This window comes from Manis pentadactyla, chromosome 1 (genome assembly GCF_030020395.1).
Source record: "Manis pentadactyla isolate mManPen7 chromosome 1, mManPen7.hap1, whole genome shotgun sequence".
Classification (NCBI taxonomy): domain Eukaryota; kingdom Metazoa; phylum Chordata; class Mammalia; order Pholidota; family Manidae; genus Manis; species Manis pentadactyla.
Genome location: NC_080019.1, coordinates 18,968,039 through 18,989,538, shown reverse-complemented (window position 1 = coordinate 18,989,538; position 21,500 = coordinate 18,968,039). Strand labels below are relative to the sequence as shown.

At 38.5% G+C, this 21,500-nt stretch overlaps 1 protein-coding gene across 1 annotated transcript in view; it reads left to right on the top strand.

Annotated features, from left to right (window-relative positions):
• TTC29 (tetratricopeptide repeat domain 29) overlaps positions 1 to 21,500 on the top strand; it is a 268,223-nt gene that overhangs the window by 85,374 nt on the left and 161,349 nt on the right. The window lies entirely within an intron of this gene.

Below are 21,500 nucleotides of genomic sequence, written 5' to 3'. Positions count from 1 at the left end.
AGTGAGCGGGTATCGGAGGCTGGCGCCGGAGAACAAAATAAAAGCAATCAGCCATTTTATTGTTGTTGTTGTTGTTGTTGTTGTTGTTGTTGTTTTGTTTTGGAGAGCGCTTTTTGTAAGTCTTAAAGGGATAGGGACCACAATACTAGGAAACAGGGCAGCAAGACCGGTGAGCAGGTGCCTGAGGCTGGCGCCGGAGAAGAAAGAAAAATGAGTGGCCAATATTTATTCTTTTCTTATTTTATTTATTTTTTAATTTTATTATTTATTATTATTATTTTTTTTGGTGGGCGTTGTTTTGTTTTGGTGGGTGCTTTTTGGAAGTCTTAAAGGGGCAGGGCGGGACACTTAGTCCAGAGGTAGGGAATCCGGAGATCTCTGGGCACCCTAACCCCTGGGCTGCAGGGAGCACGGAGGCCCCTACGGAGATAAATAGCCTCCCTGCCACTCCCCTTCCAACGCGACTCCACCACTTTGGAGCAGCTGCCCGAGCCAGGCCACGCCCACAGCAACAGCGGAGATTAACTCCATAGCAGCCGGGCAGGAAGCAGAAGCCCTGTCTGCACGCAGCTGCCCAGCACAAGCCACTAGAGGCCGCTGTTCTCCCAGGAGAGGAGGGCCACAAACCAACAAGAAAGGAAGTCCTTCCAGGCGTCACTCGTCCCAGTTCTGCAGACTATTCCTATCACCATAAAAAGGCAAAGCTACAGGCAGACAAAGATCACAGAGACAACACCAGAGAAGGAGACAGACCTAACCAGTCTTCCTGACAAAGAATTCAAAATAAAAATCATAAACATGCTCACAGAGATGCAGAGAAATATGCAAGAGTAATGGGATGAAGTCCGGAGGGAGATCACAGATGCCAGAAAGGAGATTACAGAAATGAAACAAACTCTGGAAGGATTTATAAGCAGAATGGATAAGATGCAAGAGGCCATTGATAGAATTGAAACCAGAGAACAAGAACGCATAGAAGCTGACAGAGAGAGATAAAAGGATCTCCAGGAATGAAACAATATTAAGAGAACTCTGTGACCAATCCAAAAGGAACAATATCCATATTATAGGGGTACCAGAAGAAGAAGAGAGAGGAAAAGGGATGGAAAGTATCTTGGAAGAAATAATTGCTGAAAACTTCCCCAAACTGGGGGAGGAAATAATCGAACAGACCACGTAAATACACAGAACCCCCAACAGAAAGAATCCAAGGAGAACAACACCAAGACACATAATAATTAAAATGGCAAAGATCAAGGACAAGGAAAGAGTTTTAAAGGCAGCTAGAGAGAAAAAGGTCACCTATAAAGGAAAACCCATCAGGCTAACATCAGACTTCTCGACAGAAACCCTACAGGCCAGAAGAGAATGGCATGATATATTTAATGCAATGAAACAGAAGGGTCTTGAACCAAGAATACTGTATCCAGCACGACTAACATTTAAATATGATGGCAGGATTAAACAATTCCCAGACAAGCAAAAGCTGAGGGAATTTGCTTCCCACAAACCACCTCTACAGGACATCTTACAGGGACTGCTCTAGATGGGAGCACTCCTAAAAAGAGCACACAACAAAACACCCAACATATGAAGAATGGAGGAGGAGGAATAAGAAGGGAGAGAAGAAAAGAATCTCCATACAGTGTATATAACAGCTCAATAAGTGAGCTAAGTTAGGCAGTAAGATACTAAAGAGGCTAACCTTGAACCTTTGGTAACCATGAATTTAAAGCCTGCAATGGCAATAAGTACATATCTTTCAACAGTCACCCTAATTGTAAATGGACTGAATGCACCAATCAAAAGACACAGAGTAATAGAATGGATAAAAAAGCAAGACCCATCCATATGCTGCTTACAAGAAACTCACCTCAAACCCAAAGACATGTACAGAATAAAAGTCAAGGGATGGAAAAACATACTTCAGACAAACAACAGCGAGAAGAAAGCAGGGGTTGCAGTACTAATATCAGACAAAATAGACTTCAAAACAAAGAAAGTAACGAGATAAAGAAGGATACTACATAATGATAAAGGGCTCAGTCCAACAAGAGGATATAACCATTCTAAATATATATGCACGCAATACAGGAGCACCTGCATATGTGAAACAAATACTAACAGAACTAAAGGGGGAAATAGACTGCAATGCATTCATTCTAGGAGACTTCAACACACCACTCACCCCAAAGGATAGATCCACTGGGCAGAAAATAAGTAAGGACACGGAAGCACTGAACAACACAGTAGAGCAGATGGACCTAATAGACATCTATAGAACTCTACATCCAAAAGCAACAGGATATACATTCTTCTCAAGTGCACATGGAACATTCTCCAGAATAGAACACATACTAGGCCACAAAAAGAGCCTCAGAAAATTCCAAAAGATTGAAATCCTACAACCAACTTTTCAGACCACAAAGGCATAAAACTAGAAATAAACTGTACAAAGAAAGCAAAGAGGCTCACAAACACATGGAGGCTTAACAACACGCTCCTAAATAATCAATGGGTCAATGACCAAATCAAAATGGAGATCCAGCAATATATGGAAACAAATGACAACAACAACACTAAGCCCCAACTTCTGTGGGACGCAGCAAATGCAGTCTTAAGAGAAAAGTATATACCAATCCAAGCATATTTAAAAAAGGGAGAACAGTCCCAAATGAATGCTCTAATGTCACAATTATCGAAATTGGAAAAAGAAGAACTAATGAGGCCTAAAGTGTAGAAGGAGGGACATAATAAAGATAAGAGAAGAAATAAATAAAATTGAGAAGAATAAAACAATAGCAAAAATCAATGAAACCAAGAACTGGTTCTTTGAGAAAATTAACAAAACAGATAAGCCTCTAGCCAAACTTATTAAGAGAAAAAAGAGAATCAACACAAATCAACAGAATCAGAAATGAGAATGGAAAAATCACGACACACTCCACAGAAATCCAAAGAATTATTAAAGACTACTATGAAAACCTATATGCCAACAAGCTGGAAAACCTAGAAGAAAAGGACAACTTCCTAGAAAAATACAACCTTCCAAGACTGACCAAGAAAGAAACACAAAAATTAAACAAACCAATTACGAGCAAAGAAATTGAAACGGTAATCAAAAAACTACCCAAGAACAAAACACCCGGGCCAGACGGATTTACCTCGGAATTTTATCAGACACACAGAGAAGACATAATACCATTCTCCTTAAAGTTTTCCAAAAAATAGAAGAGGAGGGAATACTCCCAAACTCATTCTATGAAGCCAACATCACTCTAATAACAAAACCAGGCAAAGACCCCGCCAAAAAAGAAAATTACAGACCAATATCCCTGATGAATGTAGATGCAAAAATACTTAACAAAAATAATAGCAAACCAAATTCAAAAGTATATCAAAAGGATCATACACCATGACCAAGTGGGATTCATCCCAGGGATGCAAGGATGGTACAATATTCGAAAATCCATCAACATCATCCACCACATCAACAAAAAGAAAGACAAAAACCACATGATCATCACAATAGATGCTGAAAAAGCATTTGACAAAATTTAACATCCATTCATGATAAAAACTCTCAGCAAAATGGGAATAGAGGGCAAGTACCTCAACATAATAAAGGCCATATATCATAATCCCAAAGCCAACATTATACTGAACAGTGAGAAGCTGAAAGCTTTTCCTCTGAGATCGGGAACTAGACAGGGATGCCCACTCTCCCCACTGTTATTTAACATAGTACTGGAGGTCCTAGCCATGGCAATCAGACAAAACAAAGAAATACAAGGAATCCAGATTGGTAAAGAAGAAGTTAAACTGTCACTCTTTGCAGATGACATGATATTGTACATAAGAAACCCTAAAGACTCCACCCCAAAACTACTAGAACTGATATCAGAATACAGCAAAGTTGCAGGATACAAAATTAACACACAGAAATCTGTAGCTGTCGTATACACTAACAATGAACCAATAGAAAGAGAAATCAGGAAAACAATTCCATTCACAATAGCATCAAAAAGAATAAAATACCTAGGAATAAGTCTAACCAAAGAAGTGAATGAACTATACTCTGAAAACTACAAGTCACTCTTAAGAGAAATTAAAGGGGACACTAACAAATGGAAACTCATCCCATGCTCATGGCTAGGAAGAATTAATATTGGCAAAATGGCCATTGTAAAGAAGATGTGGTACATATACACAATGGAATACTACTCAGCCATAAGAAAAGGGCAAATCCAACCATTTGCAGCAACATGGATGGAGCTGGAGGGTATTTTGCTCAGTGAAACAAGCCAAGCAGAGAAAGAGAAATACCAAATGATTTCACTCATCTGTGGAATATAAGAACAAAGGAAAAACTGAAGGAACAAAACAGCAACAGAATCACAGAAATCAAGAATGGACTAACAGGTACCAAAGGGAAAGGGACTGGGGAGGATGGGTGGGTAGGGAGGGATAAGGGGGGGAGAAGTAGGGAGGTATTAAGATTAGCATCCATAGCGGGGTGGGAGAAAGGGGAGGGCTGTACAACACAGAGAAGACAAGTAGTGATTCTACAACAGGTTGCTACGCTGATGGACAGTGACTGTAAAGGAGTATATAGGGGGGACCTGGTATAGGGGAGAGCCTAGTAAACAAAGTATTCGTCATGTAAGTGTAGATTAATGATTAAAAAAAAAATGCAGTTCCTATGTGGTGACCTCTAATGAGTTCTACACAATGATATAAAGGACATATAAAAGTGTAGGCAAAGGGTCTGTTTGTGTTTATACAGAGGATCAAAGCCTAATTTGGCTACCCCGAAAATGAACTAAGATACGATATGAAAAAGAACTTCCAACATCAGCACTCTCGGGAAGACTCATGCCAGAAGATGATCATCAAAAAACCCCAACAAAGATCCACGCGCTGCTACAGCTGTAGATGCACTCATCCCACCAGTTCCTGGACTTGCCATGGGAATGAAGGAGATATCTAAGCTGGCCTGTGCATACAGTAAAACAACAAATTTGACTGGATCTATACTGTTGGAACTCAACCAAGAATTAGGAGAAGTGCAAATTGTAGCGCTCCAAAATCTTACAACTACAGACTATTTACTGTTAAAAGAACATATGGGATGTGAACAGTGCCCAGGAATGGGTTGTTTTAATTTGTCTGATTTTTCTCAAACTATTCAAATTCAGTTAGATAATAACCATCATATCATTGATAAGTTTTCACAAATGCCTAGGGTGCCTAACTGGTTTTCTTGGTTTCACTGGATATGGCTGGTAATTACAGGTATGCTTTGCTTATGTAACTATACTCCTATTATGTTAATGTGTGTGCGCAATTTAAGTAGTAGCTTAAAATCTATACATGCTGAAGTTACTCTACAAGAAGATATGTCAAAGAAATAATCAATCTTCCCATGTTTTCTCCCGCCTGCTACTTCTATAGCTTTTCTTCTTCCTTCCTAATTACAACGAATTCTTAAATAGAATTCGTGCCTCATATCAAATTTACCGAGTATCATAACTCCTCCAAGTGGTAAAGATACCTCAAGACAAATGCTGGGCATAGAAGCCACAGGGCATAAATATGCAAAGAAATAAAAAGCTAACCATTTCAAACAATAAGGCTTCTCTCTCACTTACCAACTTCACATTTCCCTGTATGGCCCCGGAAGATGACTGGTTAGCCAGAGACGGGTAAGATTCCTCAAGGGAGGAACAACCTAAGACAGGCACAGTCGCAGGGGGGCCATCAGGTGAGAAATTGGGGATCAACAGAGGTGAGGCTTAGAACCTCACCCCCCCTGTTTTGAGAGAAATCTTCTGCATACATGGATGTTTTATTGCCCTTGTCTAGCTTGGATTAACACATAGTCTACAGGCACACACCTGATCATCTACATTTGCTCTCTTACAACACTAAACTATGTTTTCTACCTTTATGTTGTATCTACCTACCACTTCAGCATTTTATTAAAAATAATAAAGAGAGAAATGTGGTATCCACATATAAATCAAGTATAAAAATCAAATGTGTATTCATATTTGAACTGACTGTTTATAGTTCATAATGCATGAGCAAAACCAAAAGCTTCTGTGATGACTGCCCTTGCACTGTTCACCATGTAACTTATTCACTATGTAAGAATTTGTTCTCCATGTAAGAACTTGTTCGTTATGCTTCAGAAGATTGGAGACTGACGAAAATTAGGCTTGGGGTGGATTAATGATTGTGCATTGAGCATTGACTCCCCTATACAGAATTTTATTGTTGTTAACAACCATTTGATCAATAAATATGAGAGATGCCCTAACAACAACAACCAAGAAAAAGTACACACTTCCAATTGTAAAATAAATAAGTAACCGGGATGTAATGTATAGCATAAGGAATATAGTCAAAATATTGTAACAACTTGGTATGGTGATAGCTGGTACCTAGAATTATCATGTATATAAATGTTGAATCACTGTGTTGTACACCTGAAACTAATGTAATGTAATACTGTGTGTCAACTACCCTTCAATAAAAAATAATTATCTAAAAAAAAAAAAAAAAAATGGCCATCCTGCCCAAAGCAATATACAGATTTGATGCAATCCCTATCAAATTACCAGCAACATTCTTCAATGAACTGGAACAAATAATTCAAAAATTCATATGGAAACACCAAAGACCCTGAATAGCCAAAGCAATCCTGAGAAAGAAGAATAAAGGAGGGGGGATCTCACTCCCCAATTTCAAGCTCTACTATAAACCCATAGTAATCAAGACAATTTGGTACTGGCACAAGAACAGAGCCACAGACCACTGGAACAGACTAGAGACTCCAGACATTAACCCAAACATATATGGTCAATTAATATTTGATAAAGGAGCCATGGACATACAATGGCGAAATGACAGTCTCTTCAACAGGTGGTGCTGGCAAAACTAGACAGCTACATATAGGAGAATGAAACTGGAACATTGTCTAACCCCATATACAAAAGTAAACTCAAAATGGATCAAAGACCTGAATGTAAGCCATGAAACCACTAAACTCGTGGAAAAAAACATAGGCAAAAACCTCTTAGACATAAACATGAGTGACCTCTTCTTGAATATATCTCCCCGGGCAAGGAAAACAACAGCAAAAATGAACAAGTGGGACTATATTAAGCTGAAAAGCTTCTGTAAAGCAAAAGACACCATCAATGGAACAAAAAGAACCCTACAGTATGGGAGAATATATTTGAAAATGACACATCCGATAAAGGCTTGACGTCCAAAATATATAAAGAGCTCACACACCTCAACAAACAAAAATCAAATAATCCAATTAAAAAATGGGCAGAGGAACTGAACAGACAGTTCTCCAAAAAAGAAATACAGATGGCCAACAGACACATGAAAAGATGCTCCACATCATTAATTATCAGAGAAATGCAAATTAAAACTACAATGAGGTATCACCTCACACCAGTAAGGATGGCTGCCATCCAAAAGACAAACAACAACAAATGTTGGCGAGGCTGTGGAGAAAGGGGAACCCTCCTACACTGCTAGTGGGAATGTAAACTAGTTCAACCATTGTGGAAAGCAGTATGGAGGTTCATCAAAATGCTTAAAACAGACTTACGATTTGACCCAGGAATTGCACTTCTAGGAATTTACCCTAAGAATGCAGCAATCAAGTTTGAGAAAGACAGATGCACCCCCTATGTTTATCGCAGCACTATTTACAATAGCCAAGAATTGGAAACAACCTAAATGTCCATCGATAGATGAATGGATAAAGAAGATGTGGTACATATACACAATGGAATACTACTCAGCCATAAGAAGAGGGCAAATCCAACCATTTGCAGCAACATGGATGGAGCTGGAGGGTATTTTGCTCAGTGAAACAAGCCAAGCAGAGAAAGAGAAATACCAAATGATTTCACTCATCTGTGGAATATAAGAACAAAGGAAAAACTGAAGGAACAAAACAGCAGCAGAATCACAGAACTCAAGAATGGACTAACAGGTACCAAAGGGAAAGGGACTGGGGAGGATGGGTGGGTAGGGAGGGATAAGGGGGGGCAGAAAAAAAAGAGGGGTATTAAGATTAGCATCCATAGCGGGGTGGGAGAAAGGGGAGGGCTGTACAACACAGAGAAGACAAGTAGTGATTCTACAACATTTAGCTATGCTGATGGACAGTGACTGTAAAGGGGTTTATAGCGGGGACCTGGTATAGGGGAGAGCCTAGTAAACACAATATTCTTCATGTAAGTGCAGATTAAAAATAACAAAAAAAAAAAGAAAGAAAGAAAGAAAAGGATAGGATAGGATAAAACTAACTGTAAATCAACGATTAATGCATGCTTTAAATATCCTTAATTTTGATCACTTAAATGGTGTCAGATGATCGGCTATGGAGATACACTTTTCTGATAATATTCCTTTCTCTTAAAAAAAAAAAAAGGCATTTCCTGTGTGGTGAACTCCAGTGAGTTCTACACACTGGTATAAAGGGCAGATCAAAGTGTGGGCAAAGGGTCTGTTTGTTTTTATACAGAGGATCAAAGCCTAATTTGGCTACCCAGAAAATGAACTAAGATACGATATGAAGAAGAACTTCCAACATCAGCACTCTCTGGAAGAGTCATACCAGAAGATGATCATCAAAAACCTCAACAAAGATCCAGGCGATGCTGCAGTTGTAGCTGCATTCATCCCACCGGTTCCTGGATTTGCCATTGGAATGAAGAAGGAGATATCTAAGCTGGCCTGTGCATACAGTAAAACAACAAATTTGACTGGATCTACACTGTTGGAACTCAACCAAGAATTAGGAGAAGTGCAAGTTGTAGCGCTCCAAAATCTTACAACTACAGACTATCTACTGTTAAAAGAAAATATGGGATGTGAACAGTTCCCAGGAATGGGCTGTTTTAATTTGTCTGATTTCTCTCAGACTGTTCAAGTACAGTTAGATAATATCCATCATATCATAGACAAATTTTCACAAATGCCTAGGGTGCCTAACTGGTTTTCTTGGCTTCACTGGAGATGGCTGGTAATTATAGATCTGCTTTGGTTATGTATCTTTATTCCTATTATGTTAATGTGTGTGCACAATTTAATTAGTAGTTTAAAACCTATACATGCTTAAGTTACTCTACAAGAAGATATGTCAAAGAAATAATCAATCTTCCCATGTTTTCTTCCGTCTGCTACCTCTATAGCTTTTCTTCTTCCTTCCTAATTACAACGAATTCTTAAATAGAATTCGTGCCTCATATCAAATTTACCGAGTATCATAACTCCTCCAAGTGGTAAAGATACCTCAAGACAAATGCTGGGCATAGAAGCCACAGGGCATAAATATGCAAAGAAATAAAAAGCTAACCATTTCAAACAATAAGGCTTCTCTCTCACTTACCAACTTAACATTTCCCTGTATGGCCCCGGAAGATGACTGGTTAGCCAGAGACAGGTAAGATTCCTCAAGGGAGGAACAACCTAAGACAGGCACAGTCGCAGGGGGGCCATCAGGTGAGAAATTGGGGATCAACAGAGGTGAGGCTTAGAACCTCACCCCCCCTGTTCTGAGAGAAATCTTCTGCATCCGTGGATGTTTTATTGCCCTTGTCTAGCTTGGATTAACACATAGTCTACAGGCACACACCTGATCATCTACATTTGCTCTCTTACAACACTAAACTAAGTTTTCCACCTTTATTTTACATCTACCTACCACTTCAGCATTTTATTTAAAATAATAATAATAATAATAATAAAGAGAGAAATGTGGGATCCACATATAAATCAAGTATAAAAATCAAACGAATATTCATATTTGACCTGATTGTTTATAGTTCATAATGCATGATCAAAACTGAAAGTTTTTGTGATGACTGCCCTTGTACTGTTCACCATGTAAGAACTTATTCACTATGTAAGAATTTGTTCACCATGTAAGAACTTGTTCGTTATGCTTCAGAAGATTGGAGACTGACAAGAATTAGGCTTGGGGTGGATTAATGATTGTGCATTGAGCATTGACTCCCCTATACAGAATTCTATTTTTGTTAACAACCGTTTGATCAATAAATATGAGAGATGCCCTCTCAAAAAAAATAATAATAATAATGTTCTTTATCTTCCTTTGACCTCCTTGCATTGTTTAATTAACTTGTCTACAATTGCCTCTTTTTGTCCAACCCAATATGAAGGCATGTAGGTTTTGTAATTTCTTTAGCTCTTCATTCATTATGAAGGCTCCATGTCACCTAAAACTTATGTAAAGTTGTGTGCTTTCCTCCTGTTAGGCTGTTTTATGTCAATTTAACTCCTAGGCTCAGCTGGAAAACCCTCAGATAGAGGTAAAAGTTTGCCTCCCCTACAGTGCCTTTTCTTTTTCTTATCTAATTGCACTGGCTAGAACCTCCATCCCAGTGCTAAAAGGAATTGTTCCTAGAGTACGTCAGTCTTTTTTTGTAATGGTAGAGTGAAAGCTTCCAGTCTTTCACCATTACGTATGATGTTAGGTCTGAGTTTGTAGATGCACTTTAACAGGTTGAGTAAGTTCCCTTCTATTCTGAGTTTTTGAGGGTTTTTATCAGTAAAAGTAGTTGAATTTTGTCAAATGCTTTCTCTGCATCTATTGAGATGATCATGTGATTTTGTCCTTTCTATTAATATGGTATATATACTGATTGATTTGCATATGCTGAACCAACCATGCATTCCTGGGATAAATCCCACTTGACTGTGGTATATAATCCTTTTTATATGCTGCTGGATTCACTTTGCTAACATTTTATTGAGGTTTTTTTGTGTCCATATTCATAAGGGATATTGGTTGGTAGTTTTCTTTTCTTGTGATGTCTGGTTTGAAATCAAAGTTATACCAACTTTATAGGATGATTTAGAAAGTGTTTCCTCCAAATTTTTGGAAGTGTTTGTGAAGTATGGTGTTTATTCTTCTTTAAATATTTGGTAGAATTCAACAGTGAAGCCCTGTATGCCTGGACTTTTCTTTGTAGGAAATATTTTGATTACTGATTCAATTTCTGTTCAGATCTTCTATTTCCTCTTATACCAAATTCAGTAGTTCGTCTTTCTAGCAATTTGTCCATTTCATCTAATTTGTTGGTATACAAATGCCCATAATATTTACTTATACTCCTTTTGTTTCTGTAAAGTCTGTAGTGATTTCCCTTCTTTCATCCTGTGTTTAACAATTTGAGACTTCTCCGTCACTTTTTCCCTTGTTCAGTTTAGCTTAAGGTTTGTCAATTTCATTGACCTGTCCAATGAAACAACTCTTGGTTTTTCTGATTTTCTCTATTTTTTTTAATTCTCTTTTTCATTTATTTACACTCTAGTCTTTACTATATTTCCTTCCTTCTTTTTATTTTGGATTTAGTTAGCTCTTCTTTTTATAGTTTTGTAAGGTGGAAAGATGGTCCTTATTTTCTAAAATAGGCATTTGTAGCTGTACGTGTCCCTTTATTACACTGCTTTAGCTCCCATAAGTTTTAGAGCCAATAAGTTTTGGGTTGTTGTTTCAACCAAAATATACAACCCAAAATACAAATCATTTTCCTTAATATATAAATATATACAATTTACCTTCTGATTTCTTCTTTGGCCTACTGGTATTTTAGGATGATGTTTAATGTCCACATAGTTGTTAGTCTCCCAAACATTTGTCATTTATTGCTGATTTCATCCTCTTGTGAATACCATTTTCTCAGTGCAATCTACCACCTTGACAACTGTATTTAATATTGAAAATATTTAATACTGAAAGATGCTTTTTTCCTGAAACCCACTTAGCACTTCTAGTTCGCTTTATTCTGCTCTATTTTTTCTGCAGAGTACTTATCACCATACAACTTACCATATAATTTATTATGTTTATTGTTTATTTTGTATCTCTTTCTGTCTCTGTCTTCTAAAATGTAAACTCCCCAAGGACAGGAAATTTGGTTAATTTACTGATGTGTTACAAGTGCTTAGAGCTTTGCCTGGCTCTAATAGGTCCTCTATAAATATTCTCTGTAGTAGGTCCTCAATAAATATTCATGAGTAAATATATGCAGCCAAATAAAAAATAGAGACAGGCGGAGCCAACATGGCGGCGTGAGTAGGACAGTGGGAATCTACTCCCAAAAACATATATACTTTTGAAAATACAACAAACACAACTAGCCCTAAAAGAGAGACCAGAAGACGCAGGACAGTGGCCAGACTGCAGCTACACCAGCGAGAACCCAGCGACTGGTGAAAGGGGTAAGATACAAGCCCCGGCACGGCGGGAGCCGAGCGCCCCTCCCCCCAGCTCCCGGCGGGAGAACAATAGGCAGAGCGGGAGGGAGACGGAGCCCAGGACTGCCGAACACCCAGCCCCAGCCATCCGGGCCAGAGCGCAGACACAGTACATGCCCAGGGGGCCCTGGATACTGGGGGTACAGGGAGTAAGACCTCTGAGCGGGTGCTGAAGCTGATGCCCCTGTGACAAAGAAAAGCGGGGGCTTTTTGAAAGTCTTAAAGGGACAGGGACTTAACAGCTTGACGGAAACAACCCAGGTCACAGTACAGCAGCTGGAAATTACAGGGAAAACCGGGTGCACTAACCCCCTGGGCAACAGCTCTGAGACCCCTCACGGAGGCAAACAGTCAAGCAGCCCCCCCATCCATCACCCCACCGGGTGCTGCGAAAGCAGAGAAGCAGCCTGAGACAAATTCCGCCCACAGAAAGGGAAATTTCTCCCTCCCGGCCAGGCAAGACACAAAGACCCACTCTACACGCAATTACCCAACACAAGCCACTAGGGGTCGCAGTTGCCCCAGTAAAGAAAGGCCAGTAGTAAGTGAAAATTTTGGCCCTCCCAGCTGACAGTCAATAGCACCTGTCAACATGAAAAGGCAAAAAAATATGATCCAGACAAGACTAACCCAGACAGCTTCAGCAGCAGCTACATCTTCCCCTGAGAAGGAATCTGGGGAGATAGATTTAGCCAGTCTACCTGAAAAAGAATTCAAAACAAAAGTCATAACCATGCTGATGGACTTGCAGAGAAATATGCAAGAACTAAGGAAGGAGAATTCAGAAATAAAACAAGCTCTGGAAGGACTTCAAAACAGAATGGACGAGATGCAAGAGACCATTAATGGACTAGAAAACAGAGAACAGGAACGCAGAGAAGCTGATGCAGAGAGAGATAAAAGGATCTCCAGGAATGAAAGAATTTTAAGAGAGCTGAGTGATCAATATAAAAGGAATAATATAAGAATCATAGGCATTCCAGAAGAAGTAGAGAGAGAAAAGGGGATAGAAAATGTCTTTGAAGAAATAATTGTTGAAAATTTCCCCAAACTAGGGGAAGAAATGGCCTCTCAGACCACAGAGGTACACAGAACTCCCATGACAAGGGATCCAAGGAGGGCAACACCAAGACACATAATAATTAAAATGGCAAAGATCAAAGACAAGGACAAAGTATTACAAGCAGCCAGAGAGAAAAAAAAGGTTACCTACAAAGGAAAACCCATCAGGCTATCATCAGACTTCTCAACAGAAACCCTACAGGCCAGAAGAGAATGGCATGATATACTTAATGCAATGAAACAGAAGGGCCTCGAACCAAGACTACTGTATCCAGCACGAATATCATTTAAATATGAAGGAGGGATTAAACAATTCCCAGACAAGCAAAAGTTGAGGGAATTTGCCTCCCACAAACCACCTCTACAGGGCATCCTACAGGGACTGCTCTAGATGGGAGCACTCCTAAAAAGAGCACACAACAAAACACCCAACATATGAAGAAGGGAGGAGGAGGAATAAGAAGGGAGAGAAATAAAGAATCATCAGATTGTGTTTATAATAGCTCAACAAGCGAGTTAAGTTAGACAGTAAGACAGTAAAGAAGCTAACCCTAAACCTTTGGTAACCACAAACTTAAAGCCTGCAATGGCAATAAATTCATACCTTTCAATAATCACCCTAAATGTAAATGGACTGAATGCACCAATCAAAAGACACAGAGTAATAGAATGGATAAAAAAGCAAGATCCATCCATATGCTGCTTACAAGAGACTCACCTCAAACCCAAAGACGCGCACAGACTTAAAGTCAAGGGATGGAAAAAGATATTTCAAGCAAACAACAGAGAGAAGAAAGCAGGTGTTGCAATTCTGGTATCAGACAAAACAGACTTCAAAATAAAGAAAGTAACAAAAGACAAAGAAGGACATTACATAATGATAAAGGGCTCAGTCCATCAAGAGGATATAACCATTATAAATATATATGCACCCAATACAGGAGCACCAACATACCTGAAACAAATATTAACAGAACTAAAGGAGGAAATAGAATGCAATGCATTCATTCTAGGAGACTTCAACACACCACTCACTCCAAAGGACAGATCCACCAGACAGAAAATAAGTAAGGACACAGAGGCACTGAACAACACACTAGAACAGATGGACCTAATAGACATCTACAGAACTCTACATCCAAAAGCAACAGGATACACGTTCTTCTCAAGTGCACATGGAACATTCTCCAGAATAGACCACATACTAGGACACAAAAAGAGCCTCAGTAAATTCCAAAAGATTGAAATCCTACCAACCAACTTTTCAGACCACAAAGGCATTAAACTAGAAATAAACTGTTCAAAGAAAGCAAAAAGGCTCACAAACACATGGAGGCTAAACAACACGCTCCTAAATAATCAATGGATCAATGACCAAATCAAAATGGAGATCCAGCAATATACGGAAACAAATGACAACAACAACACTAAGCCCCAACTTCTGTGGGACACAGCAAAAGCAGTCTTAAGAGGAAAGTATATAGCAATTCAAGCATATTTAAAAAAGGAAGAGCAATCCCAAATGAACGGTCTAATGTCACAACTATCAAAATTGGAAAAAGAAGAACAAATGAGGCCTAAGGTCAGCAGAAGGAGGGACATAATAAAGATCAGAGAAGAAATAAATAAAATTGAGAAGAATAAAACAATAGCAAAAATCAATGAAACCAAGAGCTGGTTCTTCGAGAAAATAAACAAAATAGATAAGCCTCTAGCCAGACTTATTAAGAGGAAAAGAGAGTCAACACAAATCAACAGTATCAGAAATGAGAAAGGAAAAATCACAACAGATCCCGCAGAAATACAAAGAATTATTAGAGACTACTATGAAAACCTATATGCTAACAAGCTGGGAAACCTAGGAGAAATGGACAACTTCCTAGAAAAATACAACCTTCCAAGACTGACCCAAAAAGAAACAGAAAATCTAAACAGACCAATTACCAGCAACGAAATTGAAGCGGTAATCAAAAAACTACCAAAGAACAAAACACCCGGGCCAGATGGATTTACCTCGGAATTTTATCAGACATACAGGGAAGATATAATACCCATTCTCCTTAAAGTTTTCCAAGAAATAGAAGAGGAGGGGATACTCCCAAACTCATTCTATGAAGCTAACATCACCCTAATACCAAAACCAGGCAAAGACACCACCAAAAAAGAAAACTACAGACCAATATCCCTGATGAACGTAGACGCAAAAATACTCAACAAAATTTTAGCAAACCGAATTCAAAAATACATCAAAACCATCGTACACCATGACCAAGTGGGATTCATCCCAGGGATGCAAGGATGGCACAACATTCGAAAGTCCATCAACATCATCCACCACATTCACAAAAAGAAAGACAAAAACCACATGATCATCTCCATAGATGCTGAAAAAGCATTTGACAAAGTTCAACATCCATTCATGATAAAAACTCTCAGCAAAATGGGAATAGAGGGCAAGTACCTCAACATAATAAAGGCCATCTATGAAAAACCCACAGCCAACATTATATTGAATAGCGAGTAGCTGAAAGCATTTCCGCTGAGATCGGGAACTAGACAGGGATGCCCACTCTCCCCACTGTTATTTAACATAGTACTGGAGGTCCTAGCCACGGCAATCAGACAAAACAAAAAAATACAAGGAATCCAGATTGGCAAAGAAGAAGTCAAACTGTCACTATTTGCAGATGACATGATACTGTACATAAAAAACCCTAAAGACTCCACCCCAGAACTACTAGAACTGATATCGGAATACAGCAAAGTTGCAGGATACAAAATCAACACACAGAAATCTGTGGCTTTCCTATACACTAGCAATGAACCAACAGAAAGAGAAATCAGGAAAACAACTCCATTCACAATTGCATCAAAAAAAATAAAATACCTAGGAATAAACCTAACCAAAGAAGTGAAAGACTTATATTCTGAAAACTACAAGTCACTCTTAAAAGAAATTAAAGGGGACACTAACAGATGGAAATGCATCCCATGCTCATGGCTAGGAAGAATTAATATCGTCAAAATGGCCATCCTGCCCAAAGCAATATACAGATTTGATGCAATCCCTATGAAACTACCAGCAACATTCTTCAATGAACTGGATCAAATAATTTAAAAATTCATATGGAACCACCAAAGACCCCGAATAGCCAAAGCAATCCTGAGAAAGAAGAATAAAGTAGGGGGGATCTCACTCCCCAACTTCAAGCTATATTATAAAGCCATAGTAATCAAGACAATTTGGTACTGGCACAAGAACAGAGCCACAGACCAATGGAACAGACTAGACAATCCAGACATTAACTCAGACATATATGGTCAATTAATATTTGATAAAGGAGCCATGGACATACAATGGCGAAATGACAGTCTCTTCAACAGATGGTGCTGGCAAAACTGGACAGCTACATGTAGGAGAATGAAACTGGACCATCGTCTAACCCCATATACAAAAGTAAACTCAAAATGGATCAAAGACCTGAATGTAAGTCATGAAACCATTAAACTCTTGGAAGAAAACATAGGCACAAACCTCTTAGACATAAACATGAGTGACCTCTTCTTGAACATATCTCCCCGGGCAAGGAAAACAACAGCAAAAATGAACAAGTGGGACTATATTAAGCTGAAAAGCTTCTGTAAAGCAAAAGACACCATCAATAGAACAAAAAGAAACCCTACAGTATGGGAGAATATCTTTGAAAATGACACATCCGATAAAGGCTTGACGTCCAGAATATATAAAGAGCTCACACGCCTCAACAAACAAAAAACAAATAACCCAATTAAAAAATGGGCAAAGGAACTGATCAGACGGTTCTCCAAAAAAGAAATACAGATGGCCAACAGACACATGAAAAGATGCTCCACATCGCTAATTATCAGAGAAATGCAAATTAAAACTACAATGAGGTATCACCTCACACCAGTAAGGATGGCTGCCATCCAAAAGACAAACAACAACAAATGTTGGCGAGGCTGTGGAGAAAGGGGAACCCTCCTACACTGCTGGTGGGAATGTAAGTTAGTTCAACCATTGTGGAAAGCAGGATGGAGGTACATCAAAATGCTCAAAACAGACTTACCATTTGACCCAGGAATTGCACTCCTAGGAATTTACCCTAAGAATGCAGCAATCAAGTATGAGAAAGATCAGTGCACCCCTATGTTTATCGCAGCACTATTTACAATAGCCAAGAATTGGAAGCAACCTAAATGTCCATCGATAGATGAATGGATAAAGAAGATGTGGTACATATACACAATGGAATACTACTCAGCCATAAGAAAAGGGCAAATCCAACCATTTGCAGCAACATGGATGGAGCTGGAGGGTATTTTGCTCAGTGAAACAAGCCAAGCAGAGAAAGAGAAATACCAAATGATTTCACTCATCTGTGGAATATAAGAACAAAGGAAAAACTGAAGGAACAAAACAGCAACAGAATCACAGAACTCAAGAATGGACTAACAGGTACCAAAGGGAAAGGGACTGGGGAGGATGGGTGGGTAGGGAGGGATAAGGGGGGGAGAAGTAGGGAGGTATTAAGATTAGCATCCATAGCGGGGTGGGAGAAAGGGGAGGGCTGTACAACACAGAGAAGACAAGTAGTGATTCTACAACAGGTTGCTACGCTGATGGACAGTGACTGTAAAGGAGTATATAGGGGGGACCTGGTATAGGGGAGAGCCTAGTAAACAAAGTATTCGTCATGTAAGTGTAGATTAATGATTAAAAAAAAAAAATGCAGTTCCTATGTGGTGACCTCTAATGAGTTCTACACAATGTATAAAGGACATATAAAAGTGTAGGCAAAGGGTCTGTTTGTGTTTATACAGAGGATCAAAGCCTAATTTGGCTACCCCGAAAATGAACTAAGAAACGATATGAAAGAGAACTTCCAACATCAGCACTCTCGGGAAGACTCATGACAGAAGATGATCATCAAAAAACCCCAACAAAGATCCACGCACTGCTACAGCTGTAGATGCACTCATCCCACCAGCTCCTGGACTTGCCATGGGAATGAAGGAGATATCTAAGCTGGCCTGTGCATACAGTAAAACAACAAATTTGACTGGATCTATACTGTTGGAACTCAACCAAGAATTAGGAGAAGTGCAAATTGTAGCGCTCCAAAATCTTACAACTACAGACTATTTACTGTTAAAAGAACATATGGGATGTGAACAGTGCCCAGGAATGGGTTGTTTTAATTTGTCTGATTTTTCTCAAACTATTCAAATTCAGTTAGATAATAACCATCATATCATTGATAAGTTTTCACAAATGCCTAGGGTGCCTAACTGGTTTTCTTGGTTTCACTGGAGATGGCTGGTAATTACAGGTATGCTTTGGTTATGTAACTATACTCCTATTATGTTAATGTGTGTGCGCAATTTAAGTAGTAGCTTAAAATCTATACATGCTGAAGTTACTCTACAAGAAGATATGTCAAAGAAATAATCAATCTTCCCATGTTTTCTCCCGCCTGCTACTTCTATAGCTTTTCTTCTTCCTTCCTAATTACAACGAATTCTTAAATAGAATTCGTGCCTCATATCAAATTTACCGAGTATCATAACTCCTCCAAGTGGTAAAGATACCTCAAGACAAATGCTGGGCATAGAAGCCACAGGGCATAAATATGCAAAGAAATAAAAAGCTAACCATTTCAAACAATAAGGCTTCTCTCTCACTTACCAACTTAACATTTCCCTGTATGGCCCCGGAAGATGACTGGTTAGCCAGAGACGGGTAAGATTCCTCAAGGGAGGAACAACCTAAGACAGGCACAGTCGCAGGGGGGCCATCAGGTGAGAAATTGGGGATCAACAGAGGTGAGGCTTAGAACCTCACCCCCCCGTTCTGAGAGAAATCTTCTGCATACGTGGATGTTTTATTGCCCTTGTCTAGCTTGGATTAACACATAGTCTACAGACACACACCTGATCATCTACATTTGCTCTCTTACAACACTAAACTATGTTTTCTACCTTTATGTTGTATCTACCTACCACTTCAGCATTTTATTAAAAATAATAAAGAGAGAAATGTGGTATCCACATATAAATCAAGTATAAAAATCAAATGTGTATTCATATTTGAACTGACTGTTTATAGTTCATAATGCATGAGCAAAACCAAAAGCTTCTGTGATGACTGCCCTTGCACTGTTCACCATGTAACTTATTCACTATGTAAGAATTTGTTCTCCATGTAAGAACTTGTTCGTTATGCTTCAGAAGATTGGAGACTGACGAAAATTAGGCTTGGGGTGGATTAATGATTGTGCATTGAGCATTGACTCCCCTATACAGAATTTTATTGTTGTTAACAACCATTTGATCAATAAATATGAGAGATGCCCTAACAACAACAACCAAAAAAAAGTACACACTTCCAATTGTAAAATAAATAAGTAACCGGGATGTAATGTATAGCATAAGGAATATAGTCAAAATATTGTAACAACTTGGTATGGTGATAGCTGGTACCTAGAATTATCATGTATATAAATGTTGAATCACTGTGTTGTACACCTGAAACTAATGTAATGTAATACTGTGTGTCAACTACCCTTCAATAAAAAAAAAAAAAAAAAAAGAAGTTTTAGGGCACATTTTAATGAAACATTTGAGTTACTCCTGAGCACATTATCTCTATCCATTATTCCTGTGATCACACCTGTGATGACCCCATCTTTAGATTCTCTAGTAGACATACTAGTATAATAGTGGGTAATTTAAGTCTTGAAAATAAAAACATCGTATATTCTTTGAAAGAAATGATTATTGGTTTGGATAGCAAAGCTAATATTATAAATTAATAGAATCTGTCCAAATAAACTACACAATATAAATAGTATTATGTCTTTTTCTCTTTGCTATGTGTCACTCAACTTTAATAATGCTGGCATTTTCCTCCATCATTTTATTGCTTTTATTTTATCTTAATTTTGTCTCAGTTACTAAGCAGAAAATTTTTTCATGTTTAAATCCTATTTTAGAACGTTATTTACTGTGACCTGTTTCAATTAGCTGCCTCAAAATCTTTCTATCAACAGTAGTAGATTTTTCTTTCTTCCTCTTTGCTGGGCTGTTCTTCATATAATTGGGTGCAAATGGGGAAACTCTATCAGTGCATGCCATTGTTAGTGCTTTTACACAGTTACACCATTTAATACAGCCAGTACAAATCACAAATAAACAACTTTTTAATTATACAAGAAACAACTTCCCTTCATAGCATCTTTCTTCTACACCATCTTTCCCTTCCCTAGTTCCATCCTTATCCCCAGCACTCATAAACATATAGCAGAGAAAAACTTCAGGCCTCGCTGAATTTTAAGAGTTAAAATTCCCCAGACTGGCTCACTGGCACTGTCAACTCCGCTGAAACGATATCTTGAGGGCATAATTCTCTGCAATTGGTTAAATTGGTAGAGAAGAGAAAAGAAATTCTGTCACTGGCATTTGCCGTCCAGTTTTTTTACAGTCTTCCAACTGAGCCACTGCTTTATGAATGGTAATTCAGTGAGTAGTGAGAACAAATGCAGCACAGAGAATTGCTAGCTCCTGCTGAAAACCATCATGTTTGAAATGCAGAGTTCAGAAATCTAAGGATTATTTACTTTCCAGAGATCAAGAATGAGGGTAGGTCTGTATTTCTATTTGTATTGAGGGTAGCATTTGTATTACCCAGGAGTTAGGAAACACTGAAAGCCAAAAACTTCTAAAAGAATAAAAAGATGTATTATTTTTAAAAATCAGAACATTTAATGGCTCTTGTAAAAAAAATCAGATTTGTTATTTTGTATATTAAATGTAAATAAACTATATATGTATTCGATGGTATGTGTGTCTTGTTGAGCCACACATTACATACGCCTTTACACATTTGGCTTTGTAAAGAAGAATTTGATTATTCCTGGAATAAAACACACTATACAGAAATTAGAAAGGCTAAATTTCTTGCAAAAAGGTGATAAAAAGCATGACCAGTCATTTGCACAGAAAATGTGTTCAGATTTTAAAATATGTGTGGAATTTTATACCAAGAAGCCAAGCTCCGTCAGTCATTCTCACTCAAGTTTTAACCAGTAGTGTTTAAATTGAAC